Source organism: Lygodium microphyllum, chromosome 5 (genome assembly GCF_053477565.2).
Source record: "Lygodium microphyllum isolate KBCC chromosome 5, Lygodium_microphyllum_v1.1.10, whole genome shotgun sequence".
NCBI classification, from domain to species: Eukaryota; Viridiplantae; Streptophyta; class Polypodiopsida; order Schizaeales; family Lygodiaceae; genus Lygodium; species Lygodium microphyllum.
In genome coordinates this window covers 14,748,958-14,768,493 of record NC_141139.1, presented here as the reverse complement: position 1 = coordinate 14,768,493, position 19,536 = coordinate 14,748,958, and positions in this window count along the sequence as shown.

Here is a 19,536-nt window from a genome sequence, read left to right as displayed (position 1 = left end):
GTCTAATCATCATACAAGGACAAGGGAACTTTTCAAATGTGTGAAATTGGGTGGCATAATCTAGAATTTGTAAATTCCACGTCTCTCTAAACCATTCAACATGGTCGATTCTATGATTAGATGCACTTGAATCAATATACCATATATCATTATGTGTCCCCTTTCTTGTAACATCATCCATCATATGCTGCATAACAAACAAACATTCATTTTTTTCTTCATTTTGTTATGAAGACAATGCATAGTTCCCTTGCTGCAATTTACCACTATGAATAGTATCCTTCTTAGTATAACAATGGGCTTTAATATGACTTGTTTTGTCACAATAATGACAAACAATACCAGAATTTCTAGAACCTCTATTTTGCCATCTACCTCTTACTCTAGAACTCTTCTTGCCTCTAAAGTTGCATGGGATGAGTGGAGGGTTTCACCCACCTTAACGTTATCCCCTAGGCATGGGATGAGTAGAGGGTTTCACCAATTGTTGGATGGCAATACACACATTGAGAATGTAATTGAGTTTGTAATAATGTATTTCTTACTTCCTTACTTTCTTCAATGTTGTGACTCTAAATTTTCACTTGGACACAATGGTTGCTAGTGAGTCATCATTTTCTTCTATTGAGCAATAACCCCCTTTTTCTCCCTTGAAATGGTGCATGACACTTTGGTCCCCACCTATTATTCATAGATACTTCATAATTTAGGAGTCTATAGATACATTGTGTAAACATATACCCATAGGCATGTTCCATAATCGTGTCATAGTAACACATTTCTTAGGAAATTCCTTTAAAAACCCTAGCTAAGAACCTACCATGAGAATATTTTAGATTGAATCTAGATAAGCCTCCTTAAATTCCACTCCCTTTAAGAATGGTGTAACTCAATACCTTGTATAATTTGAGAGCAAATCCAAGGATGATCAACCTTAGTGATACAACATTATTATGTCTCAACCCTTAGATTGTACTAGCATGAAATTTATGAAAGGTATGCAATAACTAAAGTAATGAGAAATTGATTTTTTTAGGTAACTCTCGAAGGGGATTTACTAAGAATAAGACATACATGCCATAATAGGGTTATTAGAATATGAAAAATTTTAACTTTACTCAACTTACAACAATGTTGACGTAACTAATTTTTAAAGTTCTTCACACAATATAATCCTCTATGTGTTTAGGCTTCTAGGTTTTCACATTTTTATACATTAAATTATTCATGCAATGCATGTTAAACAAATAGTTAACATGCAAACTCCACTTTAGAGCAAACCACAACCTAACCTTCTAATCAAATTGTACATGCAATGAATATTAGCATCTAACCAAGCCTTAGTTTAGTAGTTGGTATAAATATCCCTTTCATCCCCCATATAAAAACTTGGCATTATGTTTATTATCACTTAGTTTGGTTGAGTTGGTGGAAATACAAATGCCAAAAGGGGGGGGGGGGGGGGGACTACAATGGTTGTGTTCAAATAGGGAAATAGTAAGAGGCCCATTGAGGATAGTAATGTGTGAAAGCAAAGACACTCCCTCTTGTGCTAGAGTAGAGAATTATTTTTCTACCTTAGAAATGTCATCCTCTCCCAAACAATAATAACCACATTTCAATAGGGATTGGGGCTGCAAGAGTGAACACTGCATAAGACCATGGTTGATGCCCACAATCCTAGAGATAAATTTCTAATAGATGAGGAGGAATGAAGGCATTTACGTATGAGCCTTGTTCGTGTCCCTTAACCTGCTTGGGGGTTCCCAAGTGGTGTTCAAAAATTCATTATGAGCCTCTAAGTATTCAGAAGATACTAATGCATTTCTTTTAAAAATCAACTTACTAGGGGAAGGAGTGGCAACCTCAACAGTTCATTTCAATTTCAAGTTCTCATCTTGAAACATTATGTTGACATGGAGAAGAGGTTCTTGATGATCCTTTTTTAGGATTTCATACATAAGTTAAGATTTTGTACATCTTCCTTAACCATAGTATCAAGATTCTTTGCAAGACCCATGATTTTGGAAATGGCATGGACACATTTGGTCAAGGTTGTACAATAGAGCTTTAACTAGTTAGATGTATCTAACTGCAATAACAACAATCTCTCTATGTCTAGGTTTTGTTGGATTGCAACCGTATCAATGTCGATAATAGTGCGATGAAAGTTGAATGAATTAGTCCAACAAAGTATGCATGGTATGAAGATGAAGGGAGGTAGAAGGCGGTCTTGGTATCCCAAAGAGATGAGATCCAAATGCCATGATATCGACTACAAAGCATGTCGAATAAATTAGTATGACAAATTTTTATAGGGGGAGTGGGTACCACAACACCATCCCACATGTATGTATCAATACAAAGCAATTATCAATGCTATTATCAACCTAGAAAATAAAAAATGCACCCATAATGAGCCAACAATCATGATTTCCCTTATTATAGCAACAAGACTAAATCTAAATTTCAATTTAACTTGCCAACAATGGGCCACCATATAATCAACCACATGCACAAATCAATAGATTAGAGATTTTTTTTTCAAAAAAAATATAATATGCATCTAAAGAGCTAGTTGCAACCATTATTATCGAGTAAAGCTTGCCACAATAGGAGTAGGAGGAAGGCATGTTACTTGTATCCATACAACAATATCCAGTGAGAACTAGAGCTATTGTTGTGTATTACAAGTATCTATGACCTACCATAGTTGTTATCCTTGTCAACCTATATTATGGATTACCTAATTGGAATCCATGGACTGCACTAGCTCATATTATAGCAAACAAGTGTTAATAGTAGGTCAATTTTGTAGAGACTCATGTACTTGAAAATGTAATAGGGATTTTAAGGAGTCTTTCTTTGGGATGTTGTGATTGATGGTTGGTTACCCACAATACATTTTATCATCACTCTCACAAGCCATGCATGCTAGATTTAACAAAAGATATATCGTTTCAAGTGCTCTCCGCAACATAGCTATGGCTACCTCTCACATAACCATTGTGCACCTTCAAAAAAATTTCAAAGAACTCACTTATTTACCCTTCTCATTGTAGTCAATACATAAAAGGGTCATTGATAGCTCTAAGATCAAGTGATGTGCCTCAAGAAAGCTCTGCCTACATAGCCTTGATTGTTGTGCAAGCTTCGTGTTGGAGGAGAAGAAGAAAAAGAAGAAGCAAGAGCATCGATCCTTCACTCTACCTCCCACTCCCCCCCCCCCTCTCTCTCTCTCTCTCTCTCTCTCTCTCTCTCTCTCTCTCTCTCTCTCTCTCTCTCTCTCTCTCTCTCTCTCTCTCTCTCTCTCTCTCTCTCTCTCTCTCTCTCTCTCTCTCTCTCTCTCTCATAAGGAAGATGCAAAAAGGAAGCAAGAGAGAACTTCACAAGATTGCACACCATAAGAATGAGCTTATCCTTTCATATTTTTGCTTTTATAAATGACCTTGGTTTTCTTGGGCACCCTCCCATCTTATTAGCTAAAATCGGTCTTCTCTTACCTTGCACACCCTGCTTGGTTTTTTTACAACTCTTTCCAACGAGTTGGGTTGATTTTATTATGCTTATCCTTGCTCAGGATGTTATTACTATTTGCATGGCTCTCTTTAGACAATAATTTTCTATCAAAAATTTAGAAGCGCTTGAGAGACACTCTAGTCTTTGCTTTTCTTTCCATTCTAAAATGTTGACTTTCTTTTTGTGCCTCCTTTGTCATTTCTTCCTAGAAGGGGTTAATATTACCTCCTCCTAAACTTGTGCTAGTCCCATGGCACTCCATAATCTAGTGTGAGTATCACTGTGTAGTCAATGTTGGTGGGTCACGTAAGGGATAACCATTAATTATGCTATAATTCTGGGCCATTGTCAGTGTGGATGGGATAAGAACTTACTTTATTCTTTAGAGGTCAGCTTGCCAAGTAAAGGAGGAAGAGGGTGGGATGATAAGGGCCATCAATGTCATTGGGTTAGCCAAGACAAAACCTCATCATAGAAGAAAATGTACACCCCTTATGATGTCTGTCTACCTTATTATGTTGTGATTATTATGTAAGTGCAAGTGCAACTAGGATATGGATCAATCATGTTGTTATTATTGTGTAATTGTGAGTGCAACTAGGAGATGGATCAAACCCCAAGTAAGCTTGAAGTGTTGTCCCACAGTTGAGAACCTAGTTGGTGCTAAGGGAGGTCTAGTACAAAGATTAAGGTGACAAGTCTACTAATGTCCTCAAGATGCCCTACGCTTGAGGTGCCCTAAGTCTATGAGGTGGGGAAGGGCTAGGGGGTTGGGGAAAAAGCTTGTTGCAAGCTATTGCCATGAGACATTTCCAACTTGGGGACTCCTATGTGATGTCCTTATTGTAAGTGTTTCTAATGAGAATTTTGTTTACTTCTATTCTTTTGTTTCTTTTTCTCTCTTTTTCATTCCTTTGCATTTTTTTGGGATGAAAACTTCATTATGGCTTCCTTTGGTTCCTTAATGTTAGTTAGGGGAGTGGTCACAATGATCTTTCTAAACATACCATAATCAAATAGGTTTTTAGTTATGCCCTTATAGCTAAGGATGTAGATGGAAGGAAGGGGTGATTGCAGTTGGTGAACCTACTGATGTTCATATCCTCTAATAGCTCAAGATAATATGTAGATAATAAGGTATCTTGAAGGATTAATCTTAACATGGCATATTTGTCTAATCCTGCATCTATGCCAAAGAAAGGTCGATGCCAAATCTCTTCTTTTGATGCCTTTTTTTGAGCAATTGGAGAAGTAATTGTAGATAGTTGCATGTGGTGATGGAAGCAGGGTCCAAACAAGTTGAGAAGTCCTCCATAAATCATTTGAGAGAGGAAATCAATTCCTTCTCACAAACTTGAGGTTGTTTCTGGATGTTAGAGGAAAGCATACTTGCCATGCTTTCTAGAGTTGCAGTTAACTCCATGTCTCCTTGGATAAGGCATGTAGTTGGGATACATGTTTAGATGTACAACTTACTACTATTCTTTGGGTTACTTGAGCTTTAGGTGTCAATGGTACTGCTTCCATGGATAAAGCAAGAGTGCCCTGGCTGAAAGTTGTGGTAATATGGATATTGGATAGCTCAAGTGAATGTGCTACATTTTAAAATTGACCACACACTTGGTTTGTTGTTTAAATGGATGATCACCTCCAACACCTTTGGTGTTAGGTAGCATGTAGAAGATGTTGGAGTTTTAGTCTCAACTACCAACATGATTTGGTATTTTCCTTACAATGCATGAGGATTTCCTTCATATGGATTCACCTTTGTGGTTATCAAAATTATCATAGGTTCTACCCAATGCTTATCCAATCATTTTATATCATGACATTACATTTAGCACCTTCATCAACCAAGGCATTGGCGGTGTGCGATTTCTTTGCTACCAACTTGACCTTGAGATAAGCAGCAAGTATCAAATCTTCATCTTTGAGGTCAAGCTCCATGTTTCTAATAGCCCTTATGGCAATAGATGGCAATGCCATTGAGGTTTCGTATAGTGAGTGCATTGATGGATAATATATTTTGATTCAGCTACCATTGAAAAAAACCTATGCCTTTACCATCAAGCATCTCAAGTTTTATGTTGTCAATTCTATTGATCAATCGCATGCGAAAAAGACCTAGGCTCCCTAAACTTTAGTTTTTATTTATGGACTTTATAATGTAAAGCGATACTAAGTCACTTTTTTGGAAATATCTTTGTTTGATGTGCTTGTCAAATTAGGCCTTCTGTTGCCAAGTCTTCTCATAGAGTGCATTGATGGTAATCTAGTTTTGGATAATGATTCGACCTCCACTAAGCGATTAATCCAAGCTTCTTGACCTTTCCATCTCTCATGTGAAACCACTCTTAAACTTAGGGCAAATAATTCAATTGACATGATGGTGTCGATGCCATATGCCAACTTAAGTGGAGTTTACCCAATTGTTGTCCTATCACCTTCAGAAGCAAAGGCTATCTTAGTTAGCACATTGATCTGGTGTTTTTTTGTGGCTTTAGCTTGGTTATTTGCTTGAGAGTAGTAGGGGGAAGATTTCTAGTGGATGATCATAAAGGTGGACAATAGGTATGTGATCACCTCATTAATGAAGTATGTGTCTTGGTCGCTCATAATCTCAATGGGTTAGAAAATTTGAGAGATCACTTGCTCTCATAATAATTTTTCTATCATCCTTGCATCATTTTTTCATGTGCCTCTAGCCTCAACCCACTTAGTTCGGTAATCAATTGCAACAATAATGTATCTAGCTTATGAATATTGAGTTGCAAGACTTATAGGGTTGAAAAAATTTGTTCTCTACTTTTCAAAGGGTTGTCATGCTATTACCAAGGTAAGCTCCATCTTGTCCTTTCTAATTGTCACTTGGCATGTTGGCATTCATCAAAGTGTTGCACAAACTTAGTACCATTGTGGAAGAGGGTAGGCCACCACAACTGAGATTGCAGGATCCTTTGGGTTGAGGAGGACCATGGATGATATAAAGTATGCATGGACACTAGGGCAATCACCCACTATTATCAACAATTATTAGAGCTAGGATCACAACACCATCTCCTTATCTATAGAAATAAGAGGAGGTGGCCATGGCTAGATGAGCATACATTCTTCCTTGTTAGAGCTTTCACAAGCTTAACCAGTCCACCAGACTTGACAAAATGCTTATTGGTTCAAGTACTTCATCCGATTTGGCAACAACTACCTCTCGCATATCCTACACATCCTCCACACTCATTGATCTATCCATTCTCCTCCCAAGTCACACAAAAGCAAGAAGAAACAAACCAATGAGGCTGTAGTGAACTCAACACCTTACCTTGTCCTTGATGCCATGAAGTGAAAGCTTGATGATAGCTTTCGCAACCTCTACTCCATAGTTTCTGATCCAATCTACAAGCACCCAATCCATAAGAGGAAATACAAAGAAGAAGAAAGTCCATTTAATACTCCTTCAATCCATATCTCACCCAAGAAGGGGAAGAAGAGAAGAGTGTGTGCAAGGAAGGAGGTTCACCTCTCAAGTTTCTCACACTCTCCCTCACTCTCACACTCTCGCTCTCAAGATGGAGCACAAGTAGATAGACTAGAAGCAACAAAAAGAAGCATGCTCTTGAGTTTGCACACCACAAGAATAAGCTTATCCATTCACTTTCCAGCATTTATACATGGGATTTAGAGTTTGGGTTTCTACTTAAGTTGGGTACCCCTATCTCCTATTCAGCTCTTGGTCGGTCTATCCTGATTTATGTATACATATTAGATTATACAAATCGTCATCTGAAAGTGAATGAAAGCTAGTGCCCATGCCCTTATCAAGCTACAGGTCTTTCTACTTGGTGGAAAATATTACAATTTGCATAAACGCTACACCCAGCTTTCAAAATAATATTACAATTAATTGTATGATTGCAAGCTTTGACCAAAAATTATATACTTTGCATCCTTTGCTTGATTTATACTTCTCTTTACTTTTTTGGCCATTACGTGTTACGTGTCTTTGTTGATTCACTTTGCTCTCCTACATCCTTCCATCCTATAGTTAGCATTATCCCCCTTCTAGATGAGTGCCAGTCTCATGGTACTCTTTGTCAAAGGTAGCATGCTTAAACTTGCAGCAAAGACGAATCATGTCGGGTACAAGTGGGGGATCATCATTACAAGGAGAGCAGTGGTTGTCGTTGGAGTTTGATTTGGATATTGAAGTCATTTCAAGTCATTGTGGGAATTAGAGTTATATTGCAATTTGGATGCCAAGTAAAAAGCAATAATATGGATTGAATGCAACTCATCGAATTTGGATCTCCTAGTGGGAGGTCATTTGGAATCAATTGGACTAGTTGAAGCTGGGCATCACAAATGATATTGACTTTAGGTAAAAGTTGCAATCCACTATATTCACTTGTACCCGTAAGGGCAAACCTCTCATACTCTCTCCTTAGGGGAGTGCTAGTTTGACTATGTGCACAAGACATATATATAGATTGGGAGATGGATTAAACTTGAGGCAAAAGCCAGAGTGTTGTCCCACACTAGAGGACCCAATCCATGTATAGATTATGGTGCAATTATTATGTGAGTACACATGCTTACATAGGCTATTACATAGTTAGAAGACAACATGATGGCTTCATTTTGTCAATTCATCAATGAAATAGGGCACCTATTGTCGATGGGTAGGTGATGAAAAGTATTATCGTTGTTGTTGTTGAGGGATATAGGAGTCAATGGGGCATCATGAGAAAAACCTTGATGTACCATGCAGTTAATGGGGCTCACATTCATGGACGTGATGATAGAGATTCCTTTTATAGAGATTACAATGCTCAATAGAAGTATAATATTGAGTGATGCCCAGATAATTGTTGGTTGTTGTGCTTTTATATTGTTACTGTAGCTGTGAGAGATTGGAGAATATTGGAAGATTTTGTGCAAGTGATATGGGGATAGCCATAGGCACAAGCAAAGGTTCCCTAAGTGTGTCATTTCCCTTATGCACCTTGAGCTTACGTGGGGGAATAGGAAGCAGGGCTAGGGGGTTAGGGATGGAGATGATTGACCAAGCCATTGGCCATACCTAACTTAAGGACCCCTAGATGCAATGCTAGTATTTGTGCGTGCATATTTTTCTCCTCCTCCTTTTTTCTCCCCTTTTTTTTTGAACTACAATATAGTATAGAAGGGCTTTCTAGCATTGTAAGAAGAATACAATAAGATTAAGAGACTTAAGGAAGCACTTAAAGAGGGATGACATAGTCAAGATTGAAGAAGTAATGATGAAGTGGTTCATGGGACTTTAGATAGGGTATCACTCAAATTATGGCTCAATGATGAAGGAGCTTTTAAAATGTCAAAGCTGTTGAGTTAGTTGCAATGGAGCTTCTGTGTAGAGATGCAGGTTGAGAGAGAGAAGAGATAGAGACACAAGATTTGTGGTACTAAAGAGTGTACCTCAATAATGATTTTAGATAGGTATATGTACTATGTACAACTTGGCCCTTACGGGCAAACACAGGCACTACCCTTTATTCCAACAACCCCCCCCCCTAAAGGCAATGTGCCCAAAGGTAGAGGAAAAGAATCAACTAAGTCTAAGTATGTACAAAGCTGAAGAGACTATGCCTATCCAATACCCATCATCTGCTGGCAATGGCAAACCTCTCTGCTGGAAGACCTTTCGTGAGAAGGTCTGCAAGGTTATCACATCAGTGTGTACCTTGACCAACTCAATGCTCTTGCTGTTAAGTACCTCTCTAATGAAATGATACTTTAGTTGTATGTATTTTATCTTTGCATGAAAAACAAGGCTCTATGCTAACATGATAGCACTCTGACTATCACAGTGGAGGATAGGAACCTCAATAATCCCAAGCTTAGCAACCAAACATGACAGCCATAAGGCCTCTTTGCATGCCTCAGTGACAACTATATACTTTGCCTCCATAGTAGACAATGCAACACACTTTTGTAGCTTGGATATCCAAGAGATAGATCCCCCTGTGAAGTTAAACACATACCCTATTGTGGACTTCCTATAGTCCACATGTCCAGCATAGTCTGCATCCGTAAAGCCAACAAAAGATGCCTTGTGCTTACCAATGTGAATGCACAAATCCCTTGTGCCCTTGAGGTATCTCCTAATACCTTTCACTGCTTCCCAATGCTTCTTGCCAGGTTTTGCCATGTACCTGCTAACCACTCCCACTGTAAAGGCAATGTCAGGATGTGTAGCAACCATAACATATGTCAAATTGCCAATAGCTGAAGCATATGGAATCTTGGCCATTTCAGTCTTCTCATCATCAGATATAGGGTTTTCCTCTGCATTGAGTTTCACTTATGGAGGCAATGGAACTCTGATTGCTTTCCCCCCCTCCATATTGAAATGCTACAAAATCTTGGATACATACTTCTGCTAAGATAGATAGAGTAACCCCTTTGCTCTATCTCCTGAGTATCTGCATCCCAAGAATGTGATTGGCATCACCAAGTTCCTTCATGTCAAAGTTGCCATGAAGACTTTGCTTCAATGAATCCAAGGCATGAGTATCCCTGCCAACAATCTACATGTCATCAACATACAAAATCAAGATAATCAAGCTACCATCTGCTGTCTTCTTGGTGTACAAGCAATAATCAACTTGACTTCTCTAAAAGCCCTAAGATTGCATGAAAGTATCAAACTTATGATATCATTCCCTCGATGCTTGTTTCAGCCCATACAAACTCCATTTGAGCTTACAGACCATCTTCTCTTTGCCCTTAGTAATAAAACCCTCAGGCTGCTGCATATATATATCCTCATGTAGATCACCATGTAAGAATGCAGTATTTACATCCATCTGTATGAGCTCCATATCTTTAGCTGCAACCAGCCCAAAATGGTTCTTAGAGTAGTCATCTTGACTACAAGAGAGAAGATCTCATCAAAGTCAATTTCATGTTCTTACTTGTACCCCTTTGCAACCAACCATGATTTGTATTTTGGTGAAGAATCAAAAGTGACCTTCATCTTGTAAACCCACTTACATGGAAGAGTTTTTTTTTTCCCTTTAGGCAACTGCACCAAGTTCCAAGTACCATTCTTATCAAGTGATTCCATTTCTGATAGCATGGCCTTGAACCACTTCTTACTATTTGGTCTAGTCATTGCTTCCTTAAATCATGACGACTCATTGTAGTTAGTAACCATGACATAATCTGCAATATATTGCACACGAAGAATAAACCTATTTGGTTGCCTTGAAGGTTGGGTTGACCTACGCAGCAAAGGTTCTGCACTTGTTGGCTACTGAGCCTGCAAATATGCATTTACAGGTTGCGGTCCTGGAATACAGGCTTGCAATTCTGCATGTATGTGTTACTATTTTGAAATTCCAACATGTTGTCCTGACAATTCAAGCTGTCCTAACTGCATGTTTTCAGGCTGAAACTGTGGTGTATCATGGGCAATACCTTGCTAGTCATTTCCATCACCATTTTCTATATTTTTAAGAGTATTTACAACAAGTATACACTTCTGTCCACTAGGCATAAAAACTATTGTCCAACATGTCATTCTCCTTGAAGACAACCCTTCTAACCTCCTCAGTCTTTATGGCCTGCTTATGCATGCAATCTTCATAGAAGATGACATCATTGCCGCATACTATCTTTCTCTTTTCGGGATCCCATAGTATGTACCCCATCTCACCCTCATCAATGTATCCTAGGAATATGCATTTATACGACTTTGGTTCTAGTTTGTTGCGCTCTTCTTTCCTTATGTGCACAAAAGTCTCACACAGCCAAACACTTGCAAATGAGCATATGAAGGTGGTTTGCCCGACCACTCTTCTTGAGGGACTCTCCCCCCCAAATACCTGTTTGGTGACCTATTAATCAAATGAACGGCTATCATAATAGCCTCTACCCAAAATCCATGGGATGCAGCATGAGACAACATCATACTACGAACCTTATCCTATATGGTCCGATTCATGCATTCTGCAACTCCATTTCAAGGTGGATTATGAGGGGCAATGAGCTCCGTCTTTATCCTCTTGTTGTGACAAAATGCCTAAAAGGCTTTGGACACATACTCCCCACCGTTGTCAGAGCAAAGACACTTAAGTGTCTTATCAGTCTGGTTCTCAATCAATGCCAAGAAATTTTGAAACTTGTAAAGCACTTCGTCTTTGCTACGAATAGGGTAAACTCATATCTTCTGAGTAGCATCATTGACAAATGTGACAAAGTATTTCTTTCCTCCTAGAGATAACCTTGGCATCTGACATACATCGAAATGTACTAACTCTAGAGGCAAAGATTTCAGTGAAAGAGCCTTTTTATGAGATGTCTATGCATGCTCATAAACACAGTGATCACAGTGCTCAAAATTAGCATAATGAAGACAAGGCAAGTAACCCAAATGAAAAAGTACTTTCATTCATGTTTGACTCATGTGTCCTAACCAGTCATGCCACAAGGAAACACTTGGCTACTCAATCACAGCAACAACATGGTCATGCACACTAGATACATGGAAAGGATACAAAGTATTGCTCCTTGAGCCTCTGGCAATAACCCTAGATCCTCTACATATCTTTCATTTCCAATCACCAAAGTGGTATAAAATCCATAGTCATCTAGCTGTCCAATACTAATCAAGCTCTTCTTGAGCTAAGGTACGTGCCTTACATTCTGAAGAGTGAAGAAAGATCCATGCTGAAACTGTATTTGCACACTGCCAATGCCTGCAATGTCACATGCATAATTGTCCCCAAGATGGACAACACCATGTCGACCTCCTGTATAGTTTGTAAACCACTCACAGTGAGGGGTAACATGAAAAGAGCACTTGAATCCAAAATCCAAGTGTGCATGTTATCATCTGTATCGGCTATCAAAGCATGTGTACTGAAATATGAAGAGACGAAGAGTACATCATTTCCACTATCGCTCTCATGGCTAACTACATTCACCTCTTTGCCTTTACAGTGCTCTTCTTAGCAGGCTCTAACTCTCTTTCCCTTTCTAAGTGATGTTTGAAGTGACCCTTCTTGCCATAGTGATGGCATTCAACATCCTTATTATGTGATTTACTGCATCCATTGCTATCAGATTTGCCTTTCTACTGTGATCTACCTCTAGTATGCAAAGCATTGGAAGGCTTATTGGATGCATTGTTCTATCAATTCATTTCTTCCATGAGTAGAGCACTCGTGCATAGATCGGATGTTGTATGCTCGCGTAGTGAATGCCGGAAGGTCCCCAAGAACAAAAGAACTCTACTTTTTGCACAAAACTCAAGGTAAAAAGCATGCATGACATGAACAAGAGACCAATTGGGTGCAATCTCCCCCCATGCCTTGTGTGAGCGCTCCACAAAGCATGTATTTTATGTATTAATCATCTTCAAGCTCAAATAATAGCCCAAATTACAAAATAGCACGCTTTTGGCTTTTGAGTTTGCTTTAGCACAAAATAGAAATAAAGCTAATGGGCGGGTGCCCAAAGAGTCAGGCATTCCCAATACAATGTCCAAATACAAATATCATAATCGTGCGCCCATGCGCATAAAAAATAATAAATAAATATCCAACGCCTCAATAAATAGGCGCGATAAAATATAGGCGTCATGCCTAAGGTATACGCCCATCAAAATATAAATGATAACTCGAATACATGCTATCCTCCAATGCTTTCCTCCGCCACTGCTGCTATCTCTACACATCAACTGAAGCATTCACAATCCTTAGTAAAATAATGCAATTAAACCGACAAAAGTAAATACCTAGCAGTCTTCAGCTACATAAATAAATCAACTGGTTAGAAATCAATCCTAACCTTAATTTATTACGAGTGCGCACTCTAAACTCATAAACGTTTATTAATTTAATATGTATTTTACGGAATCACCCGCTATGGAATCACCCATGTACACACTAAGTTAATGAAACGTCCGAAAAGGATAGGCATCCCTATCAACTTCTCGCACAAAGAATCCACTTTGTGTATGAGCCCCGATTAACAAAGTTTACGGAATCTACCGTAAAACCTCACAGAATCCACCGTGGCACGGAATCCACCGTGAAATATGCCTCCTGGCATCATACCCCCGGGGTGGGATAGCAATTGTCCTCAATTGCTATTAGCTCAATGTGGAGCTAACAGAGTGGAGAAAGCATTTAAGTCTCTAGCATGCATCCATTGGGCTTCCTCTACAAGATGGTTTTTAAACTTGACTAAATATCTAGAATATCTTTGGCCAGTTCTAGTGGTCATAAAGTCAGTATCTAGAATAGCTTCAGGTTCAAGTATTTCAGTCTCTTCATCTAACAAATGTGGGTTTTCATAAACAGGGTGTACAGGTAACTAGCCTCTAAAGGGTCGTAATAAACTAATGTAAAATGTGTTGTGAATTTTCCAGTGAGGTGGTAATTCTAACTTAAATGCATTGTCATTGATTTTGTGAATGATCTTAAATGGTCCATAGAATCTAGGTGTTAATTTTACAACTGGGTGTTTATCTACACTTTGTAATCTACGTTTTTCTATTCTCAACCAAACATAGTCATCAACTTTGAAATTCATTGCTTGTCTTTTCTTATTGGCTTGTTTGGTATATGATTGCTGGGCTTTGGCAATCATATCTTTAACCTCATCAAAAATAGTAGCGTGCATAGTAGCAATATCATCAGCACTCTGAATTCTATTTGATAAAGATGCAACAGGTGTAGACAATCTATAACCATAAATCACTTCAAACGATGCTTTCTTTGTAGATGTGTGTGGTGTATTGTTATATGCAAACTGTAGTAAATGCAAATGTATGTCCCATGTCTGTGGTTTAGAAATAGTGTAAGCATGTAAAAGATCTAAAATATTACTGTTAGTGGCTTCTATTTGTCCATTAGTTTCAGGATGAAATGAGATGAGAAATCAATCTTTGTTCCTAGGTTAGCAAACAAAGTAATCCAAAAGTTGTTACAAAATCTAGAATCACGATCAGAAATAATAACTTTTGGTAATCCATGATTAGTGAAAATAGTTTTCAAAAACAATTGTGCTGCCTGAGATGCTGTTAAAGTTTTCTTACATGGAATGAAATATGCTTGTTTACTAAACATGTCTACTACAGTCCAAATCATGTCATGGTTAGCTTTAGTATTAGGTAAACCAGTAATAAAATCTATAGAAATATGTTGCCATGGTCTTGATGGAATAGATAAAGGCATAAGCAATCCATACTGTTTACCATGATGTCTCTTAACTCTTTGACAAATCAGACATTCAGAAACAAAGTTAGATATATCAATGTCCATATGTGGCCAATAAAAATCTTCAGTCAATGTACGCAAAGTAGATATGATACCTCTATGACCTTGATATGGAGGACAATGAATCTCATTCAAAACAAAAGATCTAAATGGAACTGTAACGCATAATCACTTTTCATAAAACATGAATCCATCGTTATAAGACAGTGAATCAATAGGAATCCAGTTATTTCCAACTAATTTATTCCAATCAGCATGAAAAGTAATGTCCTGATGATAAGTATCTTTCATAGGAGTTAGAGAATCAAATAATATAACAGAGATATTATGAATGGTGGGTCTTCTACTTAATGCATCGGCCACTACATTTTCTTTACCTGGTTGATATTGAATAATGGGATGAAAACTCTGAATAAAAGATGCCCATTTGATATGTCGGTCAGATATTTGAGGTTGACTAAGTAAATGTCTAATACTTTGTTGATCAATCTTAATCATAAACTCAGAACCCATTAAGTAATGTTTCCATTGTCTTAAAGCTTGTACCATAGCTAATAATTATTTATCATATGTGGAATATTTAAGTTCGGAGGGTTTCAGTTTACAACTAGAATAGGCTATGGGATGATTATCTTGCATAAGTACAGCTCCTATTCCAGATCCACTAGCATCAGTAACTACTAAAAAGAATGGTCTATTAAAATCAGGTAGTTGTAATACAGGAGCATGGGATAATGCATGTTTCAATAAATCAAAGGATTTCTGTTGATTATCAGACCAACGATAAACAATACCTTTCTTTAAAAGTTTAGTCAAATTCAAAGCAAGTAATGAAAAATTTCGCACAAATTTCCTGTAAAAACTAGCAAGACCTAGAAAAGAACATAACTCATGCACATTTTTAGGTATAGGCCAGTTCAATATTGCTTCTATCTTCTTAGGGTCAACCTTAATACCATATGATGACACAATATGACCTAAATATTCAATTTATGTTTGAAAGACCTCACTCTTTTCCGGATTAGCATACAATTGATTATCTTTCAACAACTTGAAAACCAAGGACAGATGTTCATAATGTTCTTTCTCATTTTTACTAAAGACCAAGATATCATCAAAGAATACAATAACGCAATGCTGATATTTCAAAAATATATGATTCATCATTCTACTAAATGTAGCAGGTGCATTAGTCAATCCAAAAGGCATCACTAAAAATTCATAATGACCAAATTGTATTCTAAATGCAGTCTTGAATATGTCAGACTTATCTAATCTCACCTGATGATAACCAGATTTAAGATCTATTCTACTAAATATGGCAGAACCTTGTGGTTTATCCATAAGATCATCGTGTTGGGAGTAAAGGCGCCTCTGCCATGCCGCCCCGTGTATTACTACACTGATAGTACCCACCACTGCACACTGCAGGTGGCGGGAGCCCGTCACGTCACTTTATTCTTTATTATTTTAGTGACAGTTTGAATAAAGGAAGCCCCGGTCACACATTGTGACTGTTGGAGTTCCCATTTCTTGTCTCTCTCTTTCTTGCTCTTGCTCTCCCGCCATAGCTCGCGTGCAAGCTTCGATCCTTCTCACCTTTCAACTAGTATCAGAGCTTGGCATTCTCTTGCTCGAGCTCGACTCGGTGCTTCCCGACCTTCGCATCGACTCGCTTCATGCATTGGGTCTCCATCCCGGCAGCCATATCCGATCTCCCCGAGCTCTCGTCACTCCCCGGCTTCCCGAGCACCTTCCCAGCCTATTGAGGCACCTTCAAGGCATTGATACTAAGGTATTTGATCATTCTTTCAGGGTTTTATTTCAGTCTACAGGTTGCAAACAGCAAGGGCAACCATGGCTTCAAACCCTTGAAGCTTATTCCCCTCATATTGTGCCTTACACCTATCAAGGCTCAAAGAGGCTTGTCATAGGCCTTTGATAGGCCCTTCTTGAGCCCCCCCCTTTTCAGCCCATGTGGAGCAGCAGCAAGTTCAGCACCAACAGGGCAGATTGCATCATTTTTTTCCAGGCTGTGAGCACTCATCTACGTCAGCTCCACACTTGGCCATTGCTTCTTGCTCTCTACCTTGATCAAGAGGGCTATAGACTTCATGTTTGATGTCATTCAAGCTTTGGGCATTGGTCTTGATCATTCGGGGCTGATCTCTTTAGATTTGGGACTATCATAAACTGTCATAACAGGCTGAAAATAGGGCAGCACCATTGGCATTAGCATTTGTTGCTTATACTCCATTCCGGTTGTGCTATTTGATGCCCGTATGCGGTCTACATGATGCCTAGTGCCTTGGGAATGTATGCACATGATTATGCCATGATTTGGCCTGAAATATTGGCTGATTTGGGACTGTTATTTACTGTTATACAGTGCTGGAAACAGGGCAGCCACACTTGGCATTGGCATTTGATGCTTATACTCTACTCTGGTTACCTTATTTGATGCCCGTATGCGGTCTACTTCCTACCCGGATGTATTGGGGATGTATGCATTTGGTTTGACCATGATTTTGGCTTGAATTCGGGGCTGAAATCTACTGTTTAGAACAGTAAATACATGCTGGAATAACAGTGGGCTGAAGGTACTTTACATGCTTTGGCACTTACCTACCGATACCGGATGTATGCTTTGAGCTTTGGCATGATGTCTCTGACATTTGGGGACGGCTTGGATCATATGTATGAGATTATGGGATGCTTTTGAGCTTCTCATTAGCTCCGTCTTCACTGGCATTTGGACCGACTTGGCATGCTCGTGGACCGCCTATGCCTCATGTCTCTGCTTGACAGTTAGGCTTTTGCATTACATGCTTTGGTTCGTGACATATGCTATTTGGTTCGTGTATGCCATACCGACATTTGGAGCTTGGATTTGGATGTATTTAAGCATTCCCGGCTTACTTGATCACTGATCTTGGTTGCTATTTGGATGTCATTGAGTTGACCGAGAGCTTATTTGGGCTTATGTATTGCTTCATGGTTAATACGACCGGTGATTCATGTATGTCATGCTCTCTTGGATGCGCTTGATGCATTGACAGGGTCACTTATCACTGGTGCTTTCTCTTGGGTTGTTTGAGCTTCTGAGCTCGCTTTGTACGCCTTTTGTGCCAGTGGGAGCATTTTACATGCTTGCTTGACCTTTGACAGTTGCATGCTATTGGAGCACTTACATGTATTTGGAGCAGTTTATGTCTTGAGCAGCTACATACGCATTGAGACTTTGGGATCATACTCCGATTTTTATGGATATGCATTGATGTACTCTTGGTTCACAGGATGCTTATGAGCTGAGTCTCATATTTGGATCTTTCTCTTTGAGCAGACACCTATTTGTGTCAGGTTTTGGCAGTTATAGGAACACTTTGCCTAGAGTGTCTGGGGGTGTGCCTTTCACTGGCAAATGTTATTTTGACATGCTTCGGTGTTGAGCTCATGTTCTTTTCACAGTCATTGGCCTTGCTTATGTCCGTTTCATGCCGGCTTTGGACCTAGCATTGTTTGCTTGACATTGGATCCTATTTTGGGACAGTTTGCTCTCTAGACTACATACCTGCAATTTATTATAGCAAGCAGTTATTGGTGGACTGAGGTGTACTTTTCATGCTGAAATATCCTGATTTGGTATACCGCACCTAGTACTAAGTGGGCAGTAACTTTTGGCACACTTTGCTCGCCCTTTGGACCCCGTTTTAGTCATTTTTGGGCAGTTTCTGCAGTAAAACAGCAAGCAGTTTTGGACTGTTTGGGCATTTCCAGCCTGCATAATGGCGTCATCTTCGCATGATAGTGCCATCTTTAACATTACAAAGTTGGATGGTACCAACTACTCTTACTAGAAGAGTCAAATATGGCAGGTTTTGGTGCAGAAATCTCAGTTTAAGCCACTTCAGTTGAGTGGGGAGCAGGCTGAAACTATGGACAATGACGATTGGCTTGAACTTGATGAGCTATGCAAGTCCACGATTGTATTGTCTCTCACTGAACAGGTACATTATAATGTATTTGAGGAAGCACAGAGTGCATGGGATCTATGGAATAAGATCAAGAATCTTTATGATAAGAAAAGTCCGGCGAGTCAGATGTATTGGTTGAAGCATGAAGGATAATGCAACTATGTCTGCTCACTTGAGCCAGTTCCATGCTATACTGAAGAACCTGACTTGGCAGGATATCACCTTTGGAGAGGAAGTAACTCCTCTCTTCTTGCTTGGGACTCTGAATGAGTCATGGGATGTATTCCGCACTGCTCTTTGTGCCTCTAGTGCTACTCTAAAATTGGCAGATGTTGAGAGTGCTCTTCTTCAGGAAGAGGTGAATCGCAAAAACTTGGATGCCTCTCGTGGTAGTCATGCTTTGACAGTTAGAGGCAGGAATGACAGGTATGACCGTGGTAATGGCCGAGGCCGTGACTCGCAGAAGGGTCGGTCTAAATCTCGTGGTGGCAAGTCGTGTAGTAAGTCGCGTGGGCGCAATGCAAATGTCACTTGTCATCATTGTGGGAAAAAGGGCCATATTAGGCCACAGTGTCATGAGTTGCGCAATGAGAAGCACAAGGATAAGGGGAAAGATAAAGTGCAGGAGAAGTCCTCTGATCGCAGCATAGTACCTGCGAAGTCTAGCATCAAGATTGAGGAAATTAATGTTACGCAGACTGAGGAGTCTGATGGTGGTGATGAGTTTATACTTGCAGCTAGTTCTTCTGATGCTTCACACTTGACTGAGACACCTAGTATGT